The sequence below is a fragment of the Euprymna scolopes genome, chromosome 20 (genome assembly GCF_053919585.1).
Source record: "Euprymna scolopes isolate OS-2025 chromosome 20, ASM5391958v1, whole genome shotgun sequence".
In the NCBI taxonomy this organism is placed as follows: domain Eukaryota; kingdom Metazoa; phylum Mollusca; class Cephalopoda; order Sepiida; family Sepiolidae; genus Euprymna; species Euprymna scolopes.
The window spans coordinates 80,955,664-80,979,816 of record NC_136501.1 but is presented as its reverse complement, the minus strand read 5'-3'; the positions used below and the strand labels follow the sequence as shown (position 1 = coordinate 80,979,816).

At 33.1% G+C, this 24,153-nt stretch overlaps 1 protein-coding gene across 4 annotated transcripts in view; it reads right to left on the bottom strand.

Moving 5' to 3' along the window:
• Positions 1 to 24,153, bottom strand: part of LOC145241490 (large proline-rich protein BAG6-like) — a 322,214-nt gene that overhangs the window by 221,547 nt on the left and 76,514 nt on the right. For 2 of the 4 annotated variants that reach the window (XM_080104489.1, XM_080104493.1), the window contains exon 1: positions 17,359 to 17,645. The exons of 1 other annotated variant lie outside the window; for it this stretch is intronic. The gene's annotated coding sequence lies outside the window, so the exon portion shown is untranslated. Of the gene's footprint in view, positions 1 to 17,358; positions 17,646 to 24,153 lie in introns of those variants that run through there. One more of the 4 variants, XM_080104491.1, reaches the window with a different exon arrangement.

Here is a 24,153-nt window from a genome sequence, read left to right as displayed (position 1 = left end):
AAAAATTTTGTGAGGGTTTCTGGCCTACTTTAGAAGAGATGGCCCTGTGAAGTTTATCGTTCTTTTTCCTATGTATGCGCCATAATTCAGTGAAAGATTGATAAAGACAATCATCCTAATGCTCCCAAACTTCTCAAATGTTCATATTGTGTTAAGTAATTTCTTAAACTATTCAATAAGATAATCTTTGTTAATTTAAAAACAAAATAATTTAAATATATTTTGTAGATATTGCATTTTGTATAGTACGGATAGATTGTCTTTAACAAGTAATAAACATTGACTCATGCATTAGGATCAATAATTTATAGAGTTTTTGTAGATGGCATTAAGTATTTTTTTTTTACAATTTTTCAAAAAGTTATTTTCATTAAACTAAAACCTTTTTTTTTTTATTTAGAAGAAAGTTATAATAAAATGTATTTTTCAATAGTTTAAAACACTAAGTATGAAGCTACATTAAATTTTTTGTAGACTATTGTTTAAACATAAGATGTCTGATAGGTATTAATTGTAATAACTTTAGAATTAGGCCACCCGTGAACTCTGAATGACCCTCCTTTGACCAAGACTCGAACTTGTCTGTGGCACCTAAAATATTTATTAGTCATTTTTCCTCCAGTATCCAAAGAGAAAGGTGGCATTTTCCTACTTAGATTTTTTTTACTAGCACACAGAATAATTGTAGTTTTATTTTTTTTTTTTTTCAGATAAAGATGAATTGTTCTATTTGTACTGAGCTAACAGTTGAAACAAGTACTAATTCATTCCATGATAAACAGGTTGGATTAATTTCAGTGGATTATTTGGATGCAATGGATGTAAAGCTTATTGCCTATAGGACAGGACTTGATGAGGATAAAATACTATCTGTAACCATCACAATCAGACCTTGTTAACTGAGTAGGAGTGGCTTGAAAAGAGCTTTTTTTTCTTTTCTTTTTTTTTTTTTTTTTACAAAGGCATCACCACATTATCAAGGCCCAGAGGCCACTCAAGGATAAGGGTTAAAGAGTGTACAGTAGAAATTGGTCAATATAGTAATCATTAGTAATGAAAATTTGGTAAATTTAATAACTTATATGGAACGGTTCATCAAGAACTTATTTACTTTAGACTTGAACACAACCATATTGTAGTCAGCCGGAAAGCAGGAAAACGGAAGACAATTCCACAGGCGTGCAGTTCTAAGAAAGAAGCTTTGTTCATGGAATCTACGTTCAGGTTTAGGCACAGATAAAGAGTGGGGGAAATTATTGATAGTGTTTACAGCTAGACGAGTGTTTCTTGTGAAAGTTTGGCGAGGGGGGACCAAAGATTGAAGCTCAGTTGAACACTTTCCATGAAAATAACGATACATCAGAGACAAACTCGCAACATCTCTTCTGTGAGATAGAGGTTGCAAGGAGGAGAAAAGGACATCTCCTATGAGGCTACGAAGTCTATTTTGAACTCTATCAAGGCAGGACAAGTCCTTTCTAGCAGCTCCTGCCCAGATGTGGCAACAGTATTCCATCCTTGGACGTACTTGGCTCTTATATAGGTAGAGAATAGCATCAGCAGTGAGATATCTACTGGATCGATAGAAAGATCCCACCATTTTTCCAGCGGCCTTGGCAACAGATTTGATATATGTGTTCCATTTAAGATCAGGAGTAATGGTCAAGCCCAGAAGCTTGTCAAAACTTGATGCCTCCTGAAGACGAGAGCCATTCATTTCAATTGAAGACAAATGTGAATTAGAATGTTGATGATGTAAAGAGAGAAGCTTGGTTTTAGATGCATTAAAAGTAACCAGCCACTCCTTTCCCCATTGTACTACGTGCTCAAGATCAGAGGAGAGAGAATTGGAGAGAACTTGGTCGTTTACTGTCTTAGATGTGGTACCATAAATGGTAGTATCGTCAGCATAAATGTCTACAAATGATGTAAAGATATGATTTGGAAGATCATTAATGTAGATCAGGAAAAGAGTTGGGCCCAGGATGGATCCCTGAGGGACACCGGCATTAATACTGTGAGCTTCTGATTTTTGCCCCTCAACTACTACTCTTATGAACCTATCAGAAAGAAATGATTTAATAATTGAGAAGACTTTTCCAGCTATACCATAGCTAGCGATCTTATGAAGTAAACCTTTATGCCATACCCTATCAAAGGCTTTAGATATGTCAAGAGCAATTGCCCTAGAAAGATTGCCACCGTCGAGAGATTCGCTAATCCTATGCGATATAACTGTAAGGACATCTGCTGTAGATCTAGCAGAACGGAAACCATATTGAGTTTTTGCTGTTGCAATCCATTTAAAAATCATAAGCAAATTAAAGGCAGTTTGAAAGCAATTTCTTTGAAGTTGGCAGATAAAGCAAAGGCCAAGTTGTTACTTATCCCAGACAAAAAACTCTGTCCTAATTGTCGAATACGAATCAGCAAACTTCTTGATGAAAAACAAGTGTGTATATCAGGTGAAGAAACACAAAAGCTGGATACAAGTACTTCAATGGAAACAGAAGTTGAATGAATGTTTCTCTGCTATTAGAATTTCTCGAATGAAAACAAAAATGCTTCATAACTCTGGAAAGGCTCGTTTAGGTAAGAGAAAACTTTGTTCTGCAATCAGTAGATCATTAAACATTGAGCTGCTATGTGATGAACCTTTAAAATTAAAAAATGAGATTTTAGATAAAGCTAAGTGCTTTGATATAATGATAGAGGTTCTTTCAGCAAAAATGAAGATTGTGGAATCTACTAAAATGAAAATACAGATCTTAACACTTGCCCCTACCAATTGGTCACACAAAAATGTATTTGTTGTTTCAGAACACATTGTACACAAGGCTCGCAAATTGTGTTTGGAAAATGGTATTTTAGCTGTGCATGAACAAAAAGAGGCAAATCTTTGCTTGCTGATATTGCACAGTTAGTGCAAGCATTTTATCAAGATGATGAGTATACTCGATTGATGCCAGGAAGGAAAGACTTAGTATTAAATGTAATTTACATCAGCAGAAGAGACTCATAATTGTGCAACCTAAATGAGCTCTTCAGAGCATTCAAGGAACAGAGCCCGAAAGTATCTTAAGGGTTTTCAAAATTTTGTAGTCTTAGACCAAAATGGTGTGTCCCTGCTGGTAGCACAGGTACACATGCTGTATGTGTATGCACTATCCACCAAAACCTCAAACTATTACTGAAACCACTAAATGTACTGCATTAAGATCTCTGAAATATATTGTCCGCAATACAAGTAATAGACAGTGTATGATTCATAGGTGCATAAATTGTCCTAAATCATCACAATTGCTGGAAAAATTTCTTTACGACACCCTTGAAGAATGTATTGGTAATGAAAACTCCATTGAGTTCTCCCAATGAACAACAAGTGACAGATCAACTTTAATAATTCACAAGGAATCCTGTCAAGCTTATGTGGATTTAGTTATTTTGCAAATAAATTTGCACCTCATTCTTACTTGGCTAAATCACAATCCAGATATTTAAAGCAAAAAAAAAAAAAAAAAGATATCAGTGATAGTGAAGTTTTATTGCTTGGGGATTTTGCTGAAAATTACAAATTTGTTGTTCAAGATGAGATCCAGAGTTTTCATTGGAGTACCTCTCAACGTACTTTACACCCAGTTGTACTCTATTTTAAGCTTGAAAATACAATGCAAAGTTAATGTTTTTGTATTATATTGAGTGACAATTTCCATGATGTGGCATTTGTTTATATGGTACAAAAAAACATTATCGAGGTGATCAAGGCTAATTTGCCAAATGTGAAAAATATTGAATATTTTAAGATGGTTGTGGAGCAATCATCGGAAAGATTTTGGATTTGATGCAAAATGGAACTTCTTTGCCTCATGGTAAACAACCATGTGATGGGAGCATTAGGATGATTGTCTTTATCAATCTTTCACTGAATTATGGCGCGTACATAGGAAAAAGAACGATAAACTTCACAGGGCCATCTCTTCTAAAGTAGGCCAGAAACCCTCACAAAATTTTTTTGGAGAACTTAAGCAGTCATAGTAGATGTGAGTAAAAAAAATATGAAAATTGAAGAGGACATATTTTCTCTAGACTGACCATAAGCTACATAGGTAGAAAATTGATGATTTTGGGGGACATGCTTTTGGGTGAGCAAAATTTTATTTTCTACCAGGTATGGGGTTAAAATAATTAAATATTCGGATTCTACAGTCCCTAAATGCCCTTCCTACCAAATTTCAGAAATATTGAATGTGTGAAAGTATTTTTTTTTTTAATTTTATAAAACACTAAAATTCCGTGATGTTTTGCAGCAAAAAGTTGGAAGTAAAATATGCAAATTTTACTTCCCCCGCTTCTAAAAATCCGAACGGTAAGGTTTAGGACCAAATAATTTGGCAAATTTTCCTAACTCACGAAGGGCAATATTTGTGCCAAATTTCAAGTAATTCAGTGTTGGTGGGTGCAGATTTCAATTTTTTGCTGGTGTTTTGACATGGAATGACCCAGTAAAGGAAGCACTTCAAAGAACATTCATACTTGAATCTACTGAAATACAAGCTAAACAAATAGAAGAGAATGAAAGCGAACAAAGGTCCACAAAATTATAAACAGTATAACAGTAGGTATAGGAAACAATCCAGGGATAGCAATCCATTAAAAACAATTACAAAATACTACAGGTGTAATGGCTCCAACCACTTACAGTCAAACAAAATGCCCAGCATTTGGGGGGAAAATGTAACTACTGTGGAGTAATAAATCACTTGGAAAAGTGATGGCTACAATAAAAAAAAAAAAAAAAAAAAAAAAAAGGAATAGTGGTAAAGGGAAAACAAACATGTCAGACAGCCACAATTATGGTCAACCAGTATCAACAAACTTGAATAGATCAGATAGTCAGGTATTCATTTTTCAGGTGACACCTATTCATTCAGCAGATAAACCGTCCATATTGATGATGTACCAATCGGAATATTAATAGATTCTGGAGATTGAAGTCAAAACATTTAAAGAAATCCTTAAAGTATCACCAAATTTAACATTAAAAGAAACAAATTGTAAACCAAAAGCCTAGAGGAATATTCCAATACCATTAAGAGGGGAATTTTTTCGCAATGCTGATGAATGGTCCCAGAAGAAAAGCTCACATTGTATTTGTCACAAAAGCATATAAAGATGGTAACATATAAAGGGAGTCAGTGTCAAATTAGGGTTTATCACTACCCCATAAGCAAAATCGATTACAACAAAAAAGTATCCCAAAATCAACAGAAGAAACTTTTAGATCAACACCTATCCTCATTAGAAGGATTATGAAGAATGAAAAATTTCCAACTCAAAATTAGAATAAACAACCTGTTATATAACCGCCAAGATAGACACCATTTCATATCCAAAAAACAGTAGAGGAAAAAAAAATAATCAAGGAAAGTCTAAAAAATATCATCAAAAGAGTGGAAGTACCCATGAGTCTCGCTGTTTATAGCAGTACAGAATCCAAATTAAGAAATTTGGATATTTGCCAACTTACATAGCAATTAAAACAGTGAAATGCACTCGTTATCAAATACCACAGGAAATTGGCAATGCAAATATTTTCTCAAAAATCAACTGAAACTCCTATTACCACCAAATAGAACTGGATTCCAAATCTAGCAACACCACTACCTTTTCATGCAACTCCGGAATTTACAGATATAAAAAGGTACTGGTTATGGACATTAACCAAAGGTCAAACAAGAGCAATAATTGCTTTAACAAATCCTTCAGAAAATCCCTAATTGTTGCTGTATCGTAAAGACCAGCAGGCAACATTCTAATCCAGGGAAAAGACAAGAGAACATAACAGAATCCTAAATATAGTATTAAGGTACATTGAAAGAAAACAAACTCACAATTGCACAGCACAAAAGCATATTCCATAGTGAAGAAAATGTATTCCATGATTTTATAGTGTCGAATGCAGAAATTAGACAAATTCAAAAATAAAAGCAAGCAGAAAGTTCAAAAACCCTTAAAAATTCCTTAGATTTAATCAATTACCTTACGAAGTTTATTCCATGACTGGCAACACTCAGTGAACCACTGAAAAAGTTCATGCAAGCAAACAAGGAATGGCAGTGGACGAAGCAGGAATAATTTTGTTTCCACATGCTGAAGAATGCAGTCTCATTCACAGCAAACAGCTCATGTATTTTGATTAAGACTACGAACATCTGTCATAGATGCCAGTCTTGTGAGATTAAGAGCAATACTTTGCCAAAACAAATCATCTATACATTCAGGACTCTAACCAATACTGTCAATTAGAAAAAAAAACCCTAACAATTATATGGGCTTGCAAAAAATTCTACTTTTACCTTTTTCTTATGACTGATTATCAAGCATTAACAACTATCTTCAATCCTTATCTTTAATCTGTTGTGCAAGTTTTGTGGTGGATTTTACGTCTACAACAATATAATTATACAATAAAACACATTAACAGTTATGATAAACTGGTGGACATATTTCAAAGGTTGGCGAGGGAGTATAAAAAAGTAGCCTCACCTAAAGAAAAGATTTCCAAAATATTTATCAACACAGTTGTAGCTAACAGCATTTCAAAATCAACCACCTTATCGGAAATAATGGAAAAAAAATCTCAACGGATCCCACCATCATGGCAGTGAAAAAGGCAATACAAGACCAGACCAACAAGTTTATGGAACTCTTTAAACACGAAGAATGAACTGACAACAAAACAGGGCATAGTTATATATGGAGCCAGAATCATTATGCTCGAAAACCTGGAGAAACGAATCCTGAAATTGGCGCATGAGACACATATGGAGATAATGAAAACAAAAACCTCAAAACTAAGGTATGGTGGCCCATCATAGACAAAGACAGAAGCTGTCATAGGCCGATGTATCTTATGCATAACATTAGATCTGAAGAGAAACTACCGTTTGGTGCATATAGCTGAAATGAAAGAAATACCCCATGTAGACATCTGTAGGTCTTTCTCTAGCAGGGATTATGTAATCAGAATAATCAATGCAGCATGAAGATGTGACCCGAGGCATGTTACCAATTCCACAAGGGCTGATACAATCATATCAACAATCCAAAGACACTTCTATATACATAGCATTAGAATGAGTATCAGTTAATATCCTTAGAGTTTAAACACTTCTGCACAGAATGGGGTATCAAATACCGAAATCGTGCATACTAAGATAGTGCCTGTGGTTTTCTAAGCTGTGGTTTCATGAAATCTTGCCGCACACATGCAAATGGGGAAGATAGGTTGTATAAAAGCAGCTCGAGTTGAGAAGTAGGATTTGTGGCCTTTGATGATTGTTGGATTTCTAGCCACCTTATCTCCAAACTAATAAAAGAGATTAAGTGGTTCTTCGCAACCATTTTGAAAGTCAGTGATGGAGATGGAAGAGAAAGACTTGAGAAAACATCTAGGAAAATTCCTAATGTATTGCCACAATATTCCACATGCCTTGTGAGAAAGTCCAGCTAAGCTACTCATGAGTAGGGAAGTAAACAGAACATACCAGAATTACAAAAGGCCTGAAAACCAAGCTTGGAAAAAAGACAAAAAAGAAAAAGACAGCTTGAAAATTCACAGATCAAAAGAATATAAAGCTAAACAAACTAACATAGAAACCAAAGAGGTCATACTACTTAAACAAAATAAACACAGTAAGCTAACATTAGTTTACCACTTAACACCATGGAGAGTAAAAGACAATCGTGCATACTAAGTTTCAAAACACCAACATTAAAAAATAAATTGATCATCATAAAAAATAGTAACCTAATTTAAAGTAGTATACATTTCTAAAGAGAGAAGATCAAATTTTGTTTACATTTAAATTTCATCCAAACTTTCAAAAAATAAAATTGAAGACGATTTCACTATATTTACCCATTTACACTCTAAACTAGGTTCGTTTATTAGGTTTGTGATACCTAGGTAAAATTAGAACAGATTTTTTTTTATGTAATTTTAAAGTATTTTTATTTTCAAAAACAAATATCATAATATCAGCAGTCTTTTTTAAATGTATGACGTCACATTAAAACAAGCAAGCCTTTTTAGTAGGTGATTTCATTTTTGTGTGTGCATATATATATATATATATATATATAAAAAGAATGCTCCAAGTTATTTCTGTCAGGAAGTTTTTTTTTTATATTTTTAAAAAGATAATGTTTATCCTTATTCAAAAATATTGTCAAGAAACACAAACGTCTATGGCAGAAACTAAACTGTGTTTATATATTTATTTCCAAATAGTTTTGAATTTTTTGCATCAACAAGTTTTATAACACTTATAAAATTCATTATTGTAATAATAGCATTATTTAGAAACCCATTCTTTAATAAATTATCTGACAGATTTTTCTATAAGTTTGATTCAAAAAGAAATATATTTCTGCACTAATAACTTTGTTTATTTGTATTTAAATTAGTTGTTTTAATTAAATTTTTTTTCCTTTTTAGTAATTTTGAATTTATTCCTTTTTATTTTTTTTTTAAATTATTCATCATTGCTTTTTAATTTGTGTATTCTTTCAATACATAATTTTATATACATAATTGTTTTTTTTTAATTACTGAATAAAGTTCAATTTCTGTATAAATTAAACCATTTTTTTTTTCAATGCAATTTTTAAAGTTTTCTAGTGCTTTTTGTAAAAAGTTCTCATTATTGACAGTCTGACTTCAACAGATCTTGTTTGTACCTCATGTGTGACATTTTTCAGAGACCAGTCCTCATCTTTACAAATAAAAAAATGATAAATTAAACAATTTTGAGATTTTTAATTATAATCTGAAAAGCCATATTTCAAAAACTTTAAAAGAAAACTTAGGCAGAATTGTCATTTTATTGGAAAAAATTTGTATCTAAAAAAAAAAAAAAAAAAAAAATATATATATATGAAACTTAAAACTAGCAATTAAGCTTTCCTAATTTTAAATAGTGCAAAGGTCATCTATTAATTTACAAAAAATATTTTCGTAGTTATAGTTTATGCCTCATGCTAAAAGATGCTGATGTTTCGTCACATCTTTTGGCTATTTATGTAAATAGCTGAAATTAAACTACTTTTTAGTTTTGTTTTTATTTTCGGTAATGTCGAACAATAGACAACTCGAGTCCGAAGTAAACAGTGTAAGCTAAAAAATTTGCATTATACTTAATTTTTTGCATAAAATAATAAACTGTTATGGTTTCATTGTTTTGAATTTTGAATGTACTATTTATGAAGTTGTAGTCAACTAAAGTCTTCATATATTTTCCGCATGACTAACGTGACACCTCAAAATTGTCTCTTTGTTTTTTTGTTTTTTAAATTCTGTATTTTTAAGCGATTATTGAATATATATATATATATATATATATATATATATATACATATATATACATATAAAACACATTTTTGAAAAGTATACAAATAAAAATAACAAAATTAGTCTTTATTTGAACTTTTAATAACAAAATTATAAAAATAAATTTAATTGAAATTTTAAAATATGTTTATGAAATTCTGAAAAAAAAAAAAAAAAAATTAGTCTTTATTTACACTTTACTTTTTTTTTTAGTCTTTTTAAATCAAACATTAAAAACAAAATGTATCAAAAAAAAAAGAAAAAATAAAACAAAAAGATTGCAAAGTGTTTTCAATAATTCTTAATAAAAAAAAAAATATTGAAAGAAGGGGTTTTCAATAAAAAATAAAAAAAATACATACATGTGAGAAAAAAGTGAAAGGACTATTTTAAATTGTCACTTGTTAATTGTTAGTCATGCGGAAAAAATAAGGGAAGATTTCAGCTGGCAATAATCCTTTATGAAATACTAGCGGGGGGGGGGGGGGGTACCCAGCGTTGCCCGGGTGTTTGGAGGTGTGTGTGATTGATGGAGCTAGCAGGAATTAGGAGGCAGGCAGCAAGTCATGTGGCCAAGACGGCATTTGTTACCGGGCTCCCAGAAGAGACTTCCAAGAGGTTACAGCAGGTTCGAGGTATTGAAACCTTGGAGGTGAGCGAGCTGCTCCCAACTGCAAAAATATTAGTGAGCACCCAACCTGCTGGGTCCGTAGGAACGGTGGCAACAGCATGGAAGGATGTGAGCAGAATTTGGTAGAGACCGTGAGTTGCAGGTTTCAAGTATGGGGGCCCGCACATGCGGAAAGACTGCAGGAAGTTCCACGAAAGGATGATGTGGCACAAGTGTAACTGGAATGGTCACATGGCAATGAACTGCATGAGTCTGGGAAACTGGCAAGGGGGAGCTGAAGCACCAGTGGCTGCTCCAACTCAGGAATAATGGTACACTCACAGCAGATGCCCAAGCGAGAGATTGTTATGGAAGGAGAAGTCATGGCCCTAATCGTCTATGGTGCATCCAAGCCTGGTCGAAGGATGGAAAGGGAAGGGTAAAGTAGTGGCATTTGATGGATCATGTCGAGGTAGGAGGACCAACTGGTGCCTGGCATCCAAGCGATTGTTGGGATGGACATAATATGCCGACTTGGAGACATCACAGTCAGCAGCAATGGTGTGAGGTTCAGAACGGCAGGGTGTGCAGTGACACAGCAGGTCAACAAAGGGATCAAACAGGCTGGAGAGAAAGAGAGGTATATCAATCAGTGATAAGGATTTTCAAGCGAAATTCAACGAGAATCAGTAGATGGTGGAGTGGACATGGAAGAATAAACCACCAATGCTAACAAAGAGGGTGGCATGCTATGATAATTCGCTCAAAGGAGCAAGAGAGGATTTTGAACAAGAAGTGGACAGATGGATCGAGGAGGGCATACTGTTGCCATGGATGGATGAAATTGATGGCCGTTCTGCAAGCAACAAAGGGGAAGGTCAGACCAGTTCTGGATTTCCAAGAATTGAACCAACATGTTGAGTGCCATACTGGGGGAGGGGGGGGCACTATAGATATAAGCAGTGAGACCATAAGATAAGAGAAAGGAGGCAAATGAACAGTGCAAGTACGTTGGTCGATCTAAAATCTGCCAACTTGCAATTCCGCATCGCCAAGAAACTCTGGAAGTACAGTTGGTCAGATATAAAAGCAGAACCTACTGCATTACGAGGGTGGGGTTCGGGTTGAACTCGGCACCTGAGATCATATCGATCATTCTGAGGAAGTTTCTAGAGAGAACAGGGAAAGGAGAGGGTGCCATGAGCTCGTACATCGATGACATTCTTGCAAATAAAATTCTAGTGACTGCAAAGGAAGTGGTGGGTCACTTGAAGAAGTTCAGGTTAGTCGCCAAGACACTGGAAGAATTGGGGTTAAAGCTGAAACGAAGTGCATCAGGTGGCCTGGAATTTCGAAGGTGGAATGAGATCCCACAAATGAAAGAGCTCAACAAGTGGAATTTTTTTTCCATCTGCAGCAGATTGATCAGGCATTACCTTGTTCCTGGCTGGCTTACACCAGCATGCAGCTACATCAAGAGGCATGCCGAAGGAAGAAGATGGGATGATAAAGTGGGAGGAAGAACGGCCACTTTGATCGAAGAGAAAGAAGTGGAAAGGCAAGACCCAGTTCGGGGAATATAGAACATGCTGCGAACACTGGATGGAGTTGTGTGGTGTGATGCAAGCAGCATTGCAACAGGTATTGTCTTGGAAGTGGGTGGAGTGGTTGCGGAGGACACGGCCTGGCTAAGGAAGAAGGATGATGCTAGTCACATCAATGTGGCAGAATTGGATGCGGTTACCAAAGTTACCAAAGAGTGAATCTGGCCTTGAAATGGGGACTATGCAATGTCTGTGTGAAAACAGACTCTGCCACTGTGTTTACCTGGTTAAGATCAATGATTTCAATGATTTCAAACAATAGGAGAGTAAAGACGAAAGGGGCAGTGGAGATGCTGCTGAAGCGCAGGCTTGGAATGCTGGCTGAGCTAATGCAAGAGTTTTCTCTGAAACTGCATGTAATCAAAGTGGCCTCCGAAAAGAATAGAGCGGATGTTCTCACGAATGAGAAAGAGCTGGCTCGTGCTCAAAAAAGATGATGTTGCTGCACTGTCTGATCTGGATAATTCTGGGGTGCAAGAGTTGCATGATCTGCACCATATGGGGATAGAAAGGACATTATACCTGGTGAGAAAAGTCGACCTGAGTGTTACCAAGGAACAAGTAAAGCAAGTGGTCAGGACTTGCGACAGGTGTCACTCAGTTGACCCTGCAGGAAGCTGGAGAACTAAGTGTGACTGGGGCCTGGAAAAAACTGGCAGTTGATGTAACCCATTACAGGGGTGGGCTTAATATGAAAATGATCGACTGAGGCCCCAGGTGCTTTGCCCAATAGAGAAGACTGCGAGGTAAAACGACCAGTGAAATAATGGCAGCCCTTGATATGGTGTTTCTGAAGCAAGGTTCAGTTGAAGAGCTGCTAACCGACAATGGTACCACATTTAGATCGGTAGCAGTGGAGGATGTACTGAAGAAATGAAATATCTGTCAACCTTTTCAAAGCTGTCTATAGTTCCAGTGGCAAACACCGGACAATAAAGGCAGTGGCAGAGAGGAAGCATCTCACCCGAGCAAGCTGTCTACTGGTACAATATGTCGCCTGGATCAGGACAAGTTCAAGAGATAGTTCCACACCTGTCGATATTCACGTACTCCTAGAGACGTCCCAGGATTCTTCCAGCAAGCAGAGTGACAGAAACAACAGGGACCATCAAACTCAGGGATGAAGTATGAGTGAAGCCCCCAGGGGCATTATGTACCACACAGTGGAGGAGAGGACGCGTGACTAAAAATAATACGAGCAACAACATTGCGGTAGACGAGGTACAGAGACATTCTTGGCATCAGTCAAATTAAAAGTGAAACAGTGGAAAGTGATGTGCAGCAAGAGGGTGATGAGACACCTCGGAGGCCGAGTAGAGAAAGACGATTGCCACAGTGGATGAGGGAGTAATGAAATGTGATCTAGAGATCAGGGGGGCATGTTGTCTTAAATTAAGAAAAACGGAAGTCTTACCACGTGTGTGTCTGGTGAGGTTGAGCAATGAGAGAGAGAGAGAGAGAGAGAGAGAGAGAGAGAGAGAGATTAAAGATGGCGCCTGTGGTTTTATAAGCTGTGGTCTTGTGAAATCATGCCATACACATGCAAATGAGGAAGATAGGGTGTATAAAAGCAGCCAGAGTTGAGAAGTAGGAGTTGACGATTGTTGGATTTCTAGCCACGCATTTGAGGAACCGCTCTGCGACGACTTCTTGCGAGTTGATCAATAAAAGAATGAAAGTGGTCTACTCCTGCTGTGCACTCTACAAATATCCACACTGAAAATCAAAAAGTGGTTCCTTTGCAGTAGTGCAGTGCACAAGTGGCGAATGTTTTTGTTTAATTTTTTCCAGAACTAAAATATCATGTCGATTTCCTAGAATCGAAAAGAAAAGACCTTTATTTAACTAACTATAATTACAGAAAGAATATATTATCCATGAAAGATAAAACAAACAGATCCATTATAAAGCAGATTCTGCTTATTGATAAGAAAAATTGATAACTTGTTTTTGTACAAAGAGTTTTCAGAGTTTATATTTTCACAAAATATGGAATACTTAGAGATTTTGGCAATTTAGCAGCGAATACACACACACAAAAAAAAAAAAAATAAAAATAAAGAAATTTTTATAAGAAATAAATGTTACCGTAGCCAATAAAAGTTAATTTTATATCTGGCTTATTTGTTTTGGTTTTCACGTAGTTTTATTGCTCTATATTTAATCTAAAGTATAAACACCCTAACCTCCTTATGTTAAGAACGGCTTTCGAGGTGGGGGGGTGTTTATTCTTATAGCCATTCTTAACATGGCGAAGTTAGGGGTGTTTATTCCAAAAGCTGTTCTTAACATGGGAAGGTTGGGGTGCTTATATGACGTCGGATACTCTCAGAAAAAAAAAAAAAATAATAATAAAGGGCAATAAAAACTACTTGAAAACAAAAACACATGAGTCAGGTAGGTATTTCTTTGTAGTCGTTTGTTGGCTTCTCTGCTAAATACCCGAGATGATTGATGAATAATTCACAATTGCGGGAATGACATGAAAAAGGAAGACGACTCAAGCATCCGGAAATAAACAAATTCCAGTGCCTATTTAGAATTACACTAAAAAAAAAAAAAAAAAATGACAAATATACAGAAAAATCTTTTACGTTTATACTCGTCACGGAATAATGCAGTGAATGCACTAATGCAGATGTCATATTCCGAAGATCGTGAAAATTGATTAAGCAGTTTGTTTTTTTTTTCAACTAAGAAAATCAAATTTTTTGACTACGAGAGACGTAGTGATTTTTGGTCGGCCATGTTTTTCATCCAGCATAAATAAGGAGGTGACAACTCAATTCGAAGTATCGGGATCAAATTCAGCTTTATAATGAAGTATTTATTATTAGAATCGCTAAAAATCGTAAATTTGTACATTCTAAAAAAAAATCTACTTAACGTGATTTTTCGAATATGGCATTTTACTTCAATGACGAGTACGTACAAGATAAGTTGTAATCCCAAATAAGCACTAAAATTTCTCTCTCTCGAATAATGATTGGGATGACCTCTGGCGACAAAGTACGTTTCTGTTCGGTCATAGGACATTTTTCTCCCAAGCATTAATTACTTTCTCCTTTGTTTTCACCTGCTAAGCAGTTCACATTTGTGTTAGGCATATGAAGTCTAAGGTATGGCTGATGCGAAGGAGGAGTCTACCCTGAGAGGGATACACTCGGAAGAAAGGGTATAAAGAAAAGAGCTTCATTAGCATTAACTGCGCCCCAAACGACTGGCAATAAACCCATTTCCTCTTCCTAAAGCTGGAAGTAATGCCTGGGAGGATGTCTTCCAGGACTGAACCGATCCAGAATTCATTCAGGCAAAAGAGTTAAGCACTAGTAAACCGGCTGGTATGAAAATAAAGATGGGTCGATTCTAACTTTTAAGGAGAGGTGAACCCTTCACTACACACTCACCTGTAGGGGAAAACAGTTAAATAATAACTGAAACTGTTGCAAAAATATCACTCGAGAATTGCTGGAAGTCACAAAGAAAAACAAATTGGTTCACAAATAACATCTTTTTAATTGTAAAAATTGTTTTGTTTTTCTTCAATTTTCAACAGGAAAACAAAAAGGATTTGTCTTCGACGAAGGGGGAGAAATAAAAAAAAAATCAGTTTAAAATGCTAAAAGTTCACGTTTTGTCACTGGTCTATAATAAGAGATGCTAGTTTTTGCCTTAGCAGTTTTTTCAATAAAATGGCCAAGATGGGGGGGGGGGGATATTTTGCGTCTATGGCGCAGAAGAATAAAAAAAAAAAAAAAAAATTTTTTATTTTAAATGCATGTATTAATCTGAAATATTTCATCTGCTTTTTAGAACTGAACGGATTTTTAGTCCACTTTCGTGCATATGCTTAAAAAAAGACGAATAAGATATCCATTGCGTTTTAAAGAGGGAAAATTGTTTTTCAAATTCATTTTTTTCTGCTAAAATTAAAATCCATTTCTTGTTTTTACGAATGAAGAACAATGATATTTGGAGTCTTACACATTGTGCTAATTGAATTCTCTTAAAATGAAGAAATGAGATTACATTTTTACAGGCGATTACATGTAAACAACCTGAAAAGTTGGCGGTAAAAAGAAACAAGAATATTTGGAGACTTTGACGTGGATTACTTTCGTATATTAATTTAACGTAAAATAATAAAAATAAATAAAAACGCAATGTGGTCCGGAAGTGGCTGAATCATTTCGCGTTGCTTTTATGTGCGAAAATGATCCCTCATTCAAATGTCTAAAATATATATTTTTTTAGTTTCTTCCTCGCCCTTTTTCAGATTGTTTATAACCTATATTTGTCCTGAATTATCGAAGTGAGCCTCCAATTTTATTGAGACATTTGTTTTAACAAATCTGTTTAAAGTTCTCAAATTAGTAATCGAAATATTGAGTTATATTTGCAGAAGAAATTGCGGCGGACATAAACGAGCCCCCCACCCCACCCCACCTGGCGTCGTAAAATTAATTTATCACGTTTTCTTATTTTTTCTGTGATTATTGTCGATTACAGACTTAACTTTCATATTAGCAGGGAAAAATTAAAAAAAGTTTATTGGTACTAGTGCAGAGAGTGATCCGGACGTAAATAATAACGTTATTATTTTTTAAAAAAGCCATTCTTAACACGGGGGAGGGGAGGGGAGGGCGTTTTGTACTTATTCTATACTTCAATCTTACAATTGAATAAAAAAAACAAAAATACTTTAATTAAAATTAGAAATACGATTTTTAAAAAAATAGCGCGGATCACTCTCTGCATTAGCACAAGTTTATTTAATGACTTAACGTGGGATATCACTTTTAAATTTTAACGTTTTATTAAATGTATACCCCCCCCCTTGTCGGTCACTCAATCAGCATAACTCCTTATTAAACTATTTCTGTGATGTAAAAGAACAAAATTAATAAAACTTATGATTTAAAAATGATCCCCAACGTTAAAAGTCATTAAATAAACTTTTTAAAAAAATTTTGCTGCCAATATGAAAATTAAGTCTGTTATTAACGATGATAATTTTACGGCTTGTTCAGGTCCGTCTTATGCAGTTTACGAACTCGGCTTTTTTTTTTTTGTTTGTTTTTTGTTTTTTTAGATAAGATTTTCAAGTTAAGTTTAATTTTTACAATATCTTGTTTATTAAATTCTTAGGTAAAAAGTACAGACTAGTTAACAAAGCCCTTCCGCATAAATAAATGTGAGGAATCGGTTTCTAAATAACGTTATCATTTCAACATGGTCAGTAAATTGCAGAAGTAATAAAACAAAAATCAAATACAAAGAAAAGGTATAGAATTTTCTGGATTTGTTTTGAAAATTAAACTTAACGTTTGTTTTTGTTTTGTTTTTTTGTATGTGTGAAAGAAAAATAGTTTTGATGGTGGCGTCAACGTTTCTTTCGGTTGAGAAGGAGGATACAAATATGTAATTAATAAGAAAATAAAAACGGATACAGTTCTTAGAAGAGGGACATTTTGTTTGTTGGGTTTTTTTTTTTTTTTGTAACCATATAATAATAGATCAAATAGATTCAAAATTACAACTTAGAAGCCATTGATTTTCATAGTCAAGTTCGTTGATTACCGACTGAAACTAGGTTAAATAATTTTGTCGGTGTGACGATCAGCCGTTAAAACAATATTTCAAATGCCATCTACTGTAATATTTTAAGAGATTGCTTTTGTGCCAAACTATAAGCATTACTTGGATGAAATATTAGATTGTTACAAGTGCTTATATAGAAAGGATTCGCCTACCTGGGGTGTTTATTGTCTTTCAGTGAGAGAGGAAAGCGCTGACAAACCGGAAGTTATTGAGTTCACACATGCGCGTTAGTGGATCCAAATATATATATTTTTTTAAGCATATTTTCTAATTCCGAGATATTTTGATGATTTATTTTTTTTTATGGTAAAAAGATTGTGAAGCTGTGTCACTGCTCGGATCAAAATATTTGAATAAAGAAAATAGTGTTTGCAAAGCGAATTGGGTAATCGTGAAGAAAAAGAGAGCCTGTTTCCTCCGTTTGACTATAGGTGGCGTTACTGTCTGTCCACCCAGTTACGGAAGCACAAAATGTATATAATGGCACCCTTGAAATAAAAATAAATGTTTTTGTTAAAATTTTAAAACGTTTTTTTTTTTCAAACATATTTACGTTTTTTTTTTTTTTTTTTTTTTGCAAACATATTTAAGTTTTATTTTTCCAAACATTAACGTTTTATTGCTTGTTTATTTTCAAACATTTACGGTTTTTTTTTGTTTGTTTGTTTTTTTTTTTTGCAAGCATGAACTAAATATTTTTTAAATATTTTTCTTTTTGAAAAGTTTTCTTATGCACTTATTGTACCGCGCTATTTTTTTTTTTTTTTTTTTTTTTTTTTCTACTATTAGTTTCAAGTAAGATTCAGGTTTTACAATATCCGTTTTCAAATATATATATAAATACTCGCGGAAAAGGTAAAATAAGTGCAGAAAAATTAAGAAAAAAGGGAGGGGTCCATAAAAAAAGATAAAAGAAAAAAACGTTTATTTTTTTATTTTTTTTTTTTATTATTATTATTATTATTATTATTATTATTATTATTATTATTATTATTATTATAATAATAATAATAATAATAATAATAATAATAATAATAATAATAATAATAATAATAAGAGCGTAAAAAATACTCGCGGAAAAACGGTTGTACCCATAAATATGTTTAAAAGAAAAATATGGCAAAAACATTTAGTTTATGCTTGCAAAAAAAAAAAAAAAAAAGAACCGTAAAAACAAAACAAAAAAACGTAAATGTTTGAAAATAAACAAGCAACAAAACGTAAACGTTTGGAAAAATAAAACTTAAATATGTTTGCAAAAAAAACAAAAACAAACAAACTTAAATATGTTTGCAAAAAAAAACAACAAAAAACATGTTTAAAATTAAAATATAACAAAAACATTTATTTTTATTTCCAGGGTGCCATTACATACATTTTGTGCTTCCGTAACTGGGTGGACAGACAGTAACGCCACCTATAGTCAAACGGAGGAAACAGGCTCTCTCTTTCTTCATGATTACCGCGAATTAAATATAAAAACAAATAGCAAAATCTAAAATTAGTATATATATATATATATATATATATATATATATATATATATATATATATATATATATATATATATATATATATATATATATATATACACACACTATATAGTATATAGTACAGTATATATATATATATATATATATATATATGACTCATACACATACAGTACTGTTTCGCTGTTTCACAGCTCAGTGCGGCTAGACAGGCAACTGCTTCAAGCCAGAATCGAAACCCGACCGCCTAAATGACAGTCAAGGCTTCTCACCATTGCACTATACGGCTGCTGTGAGGGTAATGAATTATCAATCTTTTCATATCGTCCAAATGCCTCCGCTCGATTTGTTTACACAAAGAGCGTTGCTTAATACGCTAATGGCAGTTTGTATATCACTTCCCAATATGCTCAACCCAAGATAGAGAGCATTATATCCAACTACAGGTTAAACTGTATCACTGCATGTAGTGATATTCACTTTTGTTTATACTAGACTATATCTTTTTATTCTGCCCTTTCATTTTATTACTCTAGACCTGGGTTTCCCTGCCTTTTTCAGCAAATGCCACTCTAGAACACTTGGATACCTACTATCACCCTCTCCCTACATGCCTTCTTGCATAATAATGCTAGTAGTAGTGGTAGTACATAATTAAAATGAAAATAAATAATTGAATTTTCATACAGTTTATTCAACATTAAAAGGTGTGATTTTTTAATTAATTTTTCCAATTAAAAATAAGTGTGATGCAATCAATTTCCACATGAATTGTGAATCCCAAAGAAAATGGGTTGAGAAAACTTATTAATGTTACTAGAAGCTCTCAGTCTTTCACCTCCCTCCCAGAGGATCTCAGGGATCCCCTATACAATAAATTTGTGCACAGCCCACCTGAAGTTTTGTAAAGCCCCCCTAGTGGTCGATACAGACCCTGTTGGGAAACTCTGCCCTAGATTGTTAACAAAGTGAGGGAGGTATTAGAATTTATCACTCATTGATTGGTCAGTAATTGTCTCTTAAAAGGTCTCGTGGATTGGCCAACAGGTAACCTAATCACTGTTCCTTTAGTCACAAAAGCAAATCAATAAGCTATGGTCATTTCTTTCATGATGTAGGCAACAAATGCATGCAAACAATTATCTGAACAATTTTATTTTCAAGTAAATTTTAACAAAAGAATCCATCTCCTCATTCTGTACCTGCATCATTTGAGAATTTTGGTTCTAAGCCATCAAGTGGTGCAGGGGTTGTGCAGGTGTTCAGCCTTTTTTGCCTGTATGTTTAGTCTGTTATGAGTCATCTACCAAGACCACTGTCTGTCACCATCCTTTTCCCAATAGCAATCCAGCCAAAGGACAGGAGAATTTTCCTTTGCGCCCTATTGCAGTGCCCATTTTAATCAGATCCTGAATAAAGTGACGGTTAAGATTTTTCAGGTCTCCAGCTGCATTTCTTTTCAGACGTTAAAAGTAGCAGAGCAAGAACACCTAATACATTTTGTGTTGATTTAAGCAAGTTGACTATTTGTTCCAGAAGATTTACCTTAGAGAAAGGACACGTTTTTGGGGGACTATATCTATAAGAGATACAGAAGTTAAAGTTGTTGACTGACTCGGCAAGAGAGAAGAACAAACAAATTTTCAGCGGTCTCCGGTATTTTGAGTAAAAGAACTATTTATAAAACAGTTTTTTATATTCCCTTTCGGTCAAGATAGCCCAATAATTTGTGTCTTTTGAAAGTACTATTTTTTAAAGAAAGAAAAAAAGACTGACGGGAAGAAATATCAGAGAAAAGAAAAAAATTTTTAAAGACTTTGAAGAACTTTTTGTTTTTAATTTTTATTCTAGGTTTTTCTTTTCAGTCTTATTTAAAGTAAGCAGAAATTGGTTTTTGTCATTGTCTAATTCTTGAAATCTCTCTTCATTAGAGACTACTCCTTTTATGTTTCTTTTTTGTATTATATTCATATTTATTACCTGGTTAATTTAACACTTGCTTTGGGAAACAAAAGCAACTACCTTTTATTCCTTCAATAAAAATTTGGGCTAAATATCCCATCAATCATCTTTTCTTTTTTTTTTTTCTTGAAGTAAAATTGATTAATTATATACACTGCTGTTCTTCTTTCTCTCCAAAAGCTGTTCTCCATTTCAATTTCAGCACTTATTTTCAGGATTATTCTTACATTCTCACATGCGAAAATTGAACTTTCTTTTAAGGATAAAAATTATCTCATGAAAGAGAGAGGGGAGGGGGAGAAGCATGAATAAGATACAATGAGAGAGGAAGAAAGTAATAGTCAGACACTTAGTAAGAGGTGGGTCACTTGACTTGATAATTGCAGATTACAACTAATTAGAACAATTAAAATGGAATACTTTTTCAAACATAAGTGAATTCCCATCAAAGAATATTTTAGCATGTATTTTCTATGATTAAAATATAGAGAAATAAGGGAAATAAACTTTAGAGAAATAAACGTCGATTAAATCAGCTTTAGTATAGTTCACAACTACCATTTACTTTATTTTGATTTCATTTAAAAATTCATAAACTGTGACGTACATTATAAGCAGTGGCGGCTCGTGCCTGGAGCTGTGGAACGGCAGCTAGGTGTATCAGAATTTTTGTAGGAATTTTTGACACCCCTAACACGAAATTCCGAATAAAATATAAAAACTCGTAATTTTTCTTTTAAAAGTGGGTTGTTTATTTTCTTTATGGATTATACTTCTAAAATAAACTATTAAAGTTGTTTTAAAAGTAATAGAAATATTTAAAAAAAAAAAAAAAACAGTAATGAATTTTACGAACTCAATATTTTTCAATTTTTAAACTTTAATAATCTATCAAAATTTTTCTATTGATTCTATTTTTACGATATTTTCAGGGTCAATGTGAAATTTTATGCTCTTTCCAATAAACCGAATATAATATTTTAGACAAACGTTTTTTTTTAAATTCACGCCCCCCCCCATTTTCAAGTGTCTATTAAAAAGTAAATAATTAATTTACTCACCAAAGTGTGATATATCACAAATTGAAGAGAAGAGGTCAATAAATAATATATTCAAATTTAAAACAAAAAAAAGTAGTGTTTTTTTAGAAATTTCGAAGTTTAAAACCTTTTTTTTTAACCACGTTGTTTGTTTTTTCTTTTGTTTTGTTTTTTTAATGAAACCTTGGTCCTTGCTCCTTTAATTGAAAAAAAATTAGGGCTTGAATTACATTTTTCGAGTAGTTATAAGCTTGGAAAGACAGGGGGTCGAATAATTCACGCCTCCCATTTTGAAATGTCTATTAAAAAGTAAATAATTTACTCACCAAAGTGTTATATATCACAAATTGAAGAGAAAAGGTCAATAAATAATATATTCAAATTTAAAACAAAAAAGTAGTGTTTTTTAGAAATTTACCTGTAAAGCCCGAAGTTTAAAACCTTTAAAAAAAAAAAAAAAAAAAAACTTTTTTTTTTTTTTTTTTTTTTTTTTTTTTTTTTTTTGTAATGAAACCTTGGCCCTTGCTCCTTTAATTGAAAAAAAAAAAAAGTTAGGGCTTGAATTACATTTTTCGATGAGTTATAAGCTTGGAAAGACGGGGTGGAATTATTCACTATTTTTCACGAAATTTCTGACACACCTACGGCAGCAGCAGCACCCCCAAGTCATTTCTACTCAATATTATCGATACACGTTAAGATATATATATATATATATATATATATATATATATATATATATATATATATATATATATATATATATATATATATATATGGTATTCCGGCATAAAGCTCGAGACAATAGTCTCTAACCCCCTTTCACAACAAAAGGAACTAATTTCCCTATACACCGCTTTTGGTTACTATGGGAACAGTTAATTTTTGTGATGATTCGATTTTTAATAATAATGATGAATGATAATAATGATGATTCGATTTTTAATAATAAACAATATACAGGACATTTTAAAAGTAAAACAATATCTGTTTAATAGTAATTATTAAAGAAAAAGTTAAAATTTGACTTTTTTGGCCTTTTTTTTATCTAAAAAATGTGGTTTTGTCTTTGAATTTGGCCTTTTTTGCTGAAAGATTTGGCTTCAAACAATATACAGGATTTTTTATTTATTAATTTTTGTGATTCGAGGAATAAACCAATAAAATCTATTTTGTTTTTTTATTATTGTTGATTTTTTTTATTATTGTCGATTTTTTTTATTATTATTGTTGATTTTTTTAAAAATTATTATTTGATCTGAAAACCCGCACAAATTATTAGTACTGCCGCTAATTAATCGAAAAATCGTACGCGTTCTGCTGCAGTGCTGCACTTATGGAGAAAATTGTTGATGATGTTATACCTGCAGCAGCTGACCTGTGTTTTTTGGAGTATTCTCAGTATTCATATTAAGCAATGTAATTCTTTGTTATCGGTGGTGGTGGTGGCCATTTCTATACATGCAAGCAAGCGCATTTAAATTTGTCACAAAAAAAGTAGTTTTTGGGATATTAATCAGTGTAGTTTATTATTAAAAATAAATATTAATATTTAAAATAAAATAAAATGTGTTTATTATTAAAAATAAATATTAATATTTAAAATAATAAAATGTGTTTATTATTAAAAATCGAATCATCACAAAAATTAGCTGTTCCCATAGTAACCAAAAGCGGTGTATAGGGAAATTAGTTCCTTTTGTTGTGAAAGGGGGTTAGAGACTATTGTCTCGAGCTTTATGCCGGAATACCATATATATATATATTATATATATATATATATATAATCCTGAAGCTTAATGTCGATAACTGTCCCTATACTCATATAAGCATAAAAGTAAAACTTTGCTGGGGCGGCGAAATTCACAGTTACACATTCTTAGTGAAGTTCGCTTGTGCATGCCCGATCTAGATGGCCATGCGACAATTTGGAACGAACTTGTTTTCGCAGTTCCAAACGCTCGTGAAATGCGGTGTTTGCGCGTTCTAGCTTTTTTTTTTTTTTTTTTTTTTTTTTTTTAAGAGACTTGTTTACAAATGTTTTCTTTTTATTATTATTAAAAAGTGTAACGTGTTCTTGTAAATAAAATCTCCACCTTAAAAAAAATTCCCACACTTTTAAATGCGATTTAAGGAGACAAAAATATACAATATGCCAAACTTTTTTTTTTTTTTTTTAATTAAAAGTGTTCGGGTTTTAGCCTTGAAGCTACCAACGCAACTAATGTTATTTTTATTTATTTTTTTTTTTTTACCTATATGGCTTATTTTGTTTGTGTTTTTAAGTAGTTTGAAATCTATTTCTTTTGTAGTAGTTAAACTTTACACACACACACATATATATATATATATATATATATATATATATATATATATATATATATATGTTTAGAGGTACAGAATTTGTATATGGTTTTAAATAAAATACTAGGCGGAAGTTTCTCGAGAGCTCTTT